The following is a 3,516-nucleotide window of genomic DNA, read 5'->3' on the forward strand; positions in this document are numbered from 1 at the left end:
TTCTGGGCTTTTCTGATGGTCAAACACTAGGTGGAGGAGGTCATATCTTTTATTGGACCAACTTCTGTTGGTGAGAAGTTAATCCAATGAAAGATATGACCTCACCCGCCTTGTATTTCTAATATCCTGGGACCAACACGGCTACAGCTCCACTGCATATGGTCAAACACACATCAATTGACCTTGACAGGTTATTTTAGATCTAATGTTCCCTTAGCTGATCAATGGCTTTTGCTGGTAAAATCTACTGGCCAATAAGGAGAAGCAGGGATATAAATTCCCCACCACACTAGAAGGCCCAAGCAGCGCAGGTGTCTCATTCGGTGCTCCTCTGGCTTTCTTGCCTTTAACACCTAGATCTCTATTAGACATTCGACATTACTAAGCCAGAGGAACCACTTCTAACACTTCTCATTCTGGTTCAATTCACTCTTTCTTCTAGGTCCCTCTGCTGCCTTTGTATTGCCTGAAATTCTCCTTACGTATGTGATACTGGTAACATGCCTGCTAATAGCTATAATGACAGTCCGGCCTCAAAAGCTCAATGGGTTTACAAGCAAAGCATGTGAGTCATTTTGTTTGAGTAAACTTCCAGAGGACTTTTGGTGAGATGATTATGTCCCCAAATGGAACTTCAGCCAAACTCTTCCCTGTACCTCATTAATCAGGTGCTGAGGTTCCATCCAGAGGTCCCCAGTTGCATCAGGCACCTGTTGTTCTAAGTACTGTCAGGGCTGGCTCCAGTGCTTTGGCCGCCCCAAGAGGCAGAAAAAAAAAAAAAGACATGATCGATGGTACTTCGGTGGCTGCTCTACTGCCGCCACTTCATTCTTTTGCAGCAACTCGGTGGCAGGCCCTTCCCTCTGAGGGACCCGCCGCCGAATTGCCACCGAAGACCCGGACATGCTGCCCCTTTCCGTTGGCTACCCCAAGCACCTGCTTGCTGCGCTGGTGCCTGGAGCCATCCCTGGGTACTGTGCAGACACACAGGGAGATTATTGCTGGGGTTAGGATGCTCTTCTGGAATCTTCAGGCTTTGCGCTGCCTTAGTGATGCTTAGATGACCCCTAGGCTCTGTTCCTCCCTACTAGCATCCTGGACCCAGGAGTCCAATAGGAAAAAAAGTGGCAGTACTCTACCCCTTAAACCAAGAGCTACCCAGTCATGATAGCAAAATGAGAGATCACATCTAGAAGCTGGTGCAGCTCCTCACAACAGGATCGTCCTTCTTTCTTGTGTGCTTTAATCAGCAGTAAAATAGTGATCAATCTGACATTTAAACCATTAGCATCTGGCTTCTAGGTTAGAAACCCTCTTAGCTGAATGAGGGAAGGGTTTTCTTTCAGGTTTTCTGCAGACATTTAGCTCAGGCACCTATAGGGCCCCTATGTTATAGCATCTGAGCACCTCTCAGACTTTAACATCTTTATCCTCGCAACAACTCTCGCAGGCGGGGAAGTACCATTATCCCCATTTTACAAAGGGGGAACGGAGGCACAGAGGCTCAAAACATAAGAACGACCATACTGGGTCAGACCAAAGGTCCATCTAGCCCAGCATCCTGTCTTCCAACAGTGGCCAATGCCAGGTGCTTCAGAAGGAATAAGAACAATTAATCATCAAGTAATCAATCTCCTATCACCCATTCCCAATTCTGGCAATCAGAGGCTAATAGCCTATCCTCATGAATTTATCTAGCTCTTTTTTAAACCCTGTAATAGTCTTGGCCTTCACAACGTCCTCTGGCAGAGTTCCAGAGGTTACTGTGCATTGTGTGAAGAAAAACTTCCTTTGGATTGTTTTAAACTTGATTTCTATTAATTTCATTTGGTGACCCCTTGTTCTTATGTTATGAGAAGGAAAAAATAACACTTCCTCATTTACTTTCTCCACATAGTCATGATTTTATAGCCCCAAAAGTATTTAGGTGCCTAACTCCCACTGAAATCAGTGGGCATTAGCCTGAGACACTAAAGCCCAGATCTTCAAAATCAAAGGTATTTAAGGTGCCTTCATTTACACCAGTGTAACTCTAATGAGTTCAGTGGAGTTGCTCCTGACTTGGGCCCCAGTTCAGCAAAATATTATGCACATGCTTAACTTTAAGCCCATGAGTAGTCCCGTCAATTTACTTTAAGCACATGGGTAAGTCTCATTGAGGTCAATAGAATTACTCATCAGCATTCTGCACCTTATAGAACTGAGTCATTAGCTTGCCCAGTGCAGGCGCCTGTCAAGCCCAATGGATTGTTGAGACATTCCTAATTCAGCAATTAGCCTCCAAAATAGACAGCCCCAAAACTCACATATAAAACTGGTCCTGTTCCAAATACATTTCCAGTGTCAAGTCCAAACCATTCCTGAGTTATATATGGCAAAAAAAGCATGTATCCAATTCTCATATATCAGAAATGGCATGTCCAAATCAACTACTGTTAGGGCACAGACTCAAAAGTCCTGGATGCCTCACAATCATTTCTGCTCCACACACTATGCTCAGTTCTGGAAGCCAGATACCCCTTTGCCACCCAGATCCACTGTCCCTTTTCCCATTGGACAGTGAAGCATGGCATTACTTCTTTATCTGCACTGATCCTGCTCTATGTTGGCACCGTGAACATTTCAATTACACATAAATATCAGTGGGCACAATTAGGGTCTGGCTTAGTTAATAGAATTTCTTCATCTTTCACCTTGAAAGTGGGTGTGAGCACTAACACAGGCACTTTCAGACAGGCACATGCAGTAAGATCAAAGAGCCATCTGTTTCTCCAGGCTTTTGATTATGGCAGGCTGGACGTGAAAGTGTGTTATAATGTACGGAACAGACTGGGAACCTTGTTTTGTGCGTTTTGTGCAGTGATATTGTAACAATTCAGAAGTCTTTGGAGAATTGGTTTTGGATGAAGCCAACTCTTAGCAGTATGTTGTAACACTTGATTTTAATTATCTCTTTAATTACCTAAATTATCATAGAGAAATAAGCTTTTTGTTCATTATTTATTTTACAAATCTAAGCACAATATAATAAAGGGATACCAAAATCACCAGAATCACACTCTGTTCACATAGGACCTGATCTAAATGCCTCTTGGAGTCAACTGGAGTCTTTCCATTGACTTCAGTTGGTGTTGGATCAGGCCCATACAAAAGTATTGTTGGTTTCTGTGTAGTGGTTTCATAGAAATACAACGAGGAGTCTGGTGGATGTGGTCCACTCCCAATAATTGATTACCCTCTCTTGGTATTGACACCTCCTCATCAATTATTGGGAGTGGACCACATTCACCCTGACTGAATTGGCCTTGTCCACACTGGTTCTCCACTTGGAAGGTAACTCCCTTCTCTTCCTGTGCTAGTATATCTATGCCTGTATCTGTAATTTTCACTCCAGGCATCTGAAGAAGTGGGTTTTTAACCCACTAAAGCTTATGCCAAATAAAGTTGTTAGTCTTTAAGGTGCCACTGGACTCCTCATTGTTTTTGTGGATACAGACTAACAGGGCTACCCCTCTG

This window comes from Trachemys scripta, chromosome 9 (assembly GCF_013100865.1).
Source record: "Trachemys scripta elegans isolate TJP31775 chromosome 9, CAS_Tse_1.0, whole genome shotgun sequence".
NCBI lineage: Eukaryota > Metazoa > Chordata > Testudines > Emydidae > Trachemys > Trachemys scripta.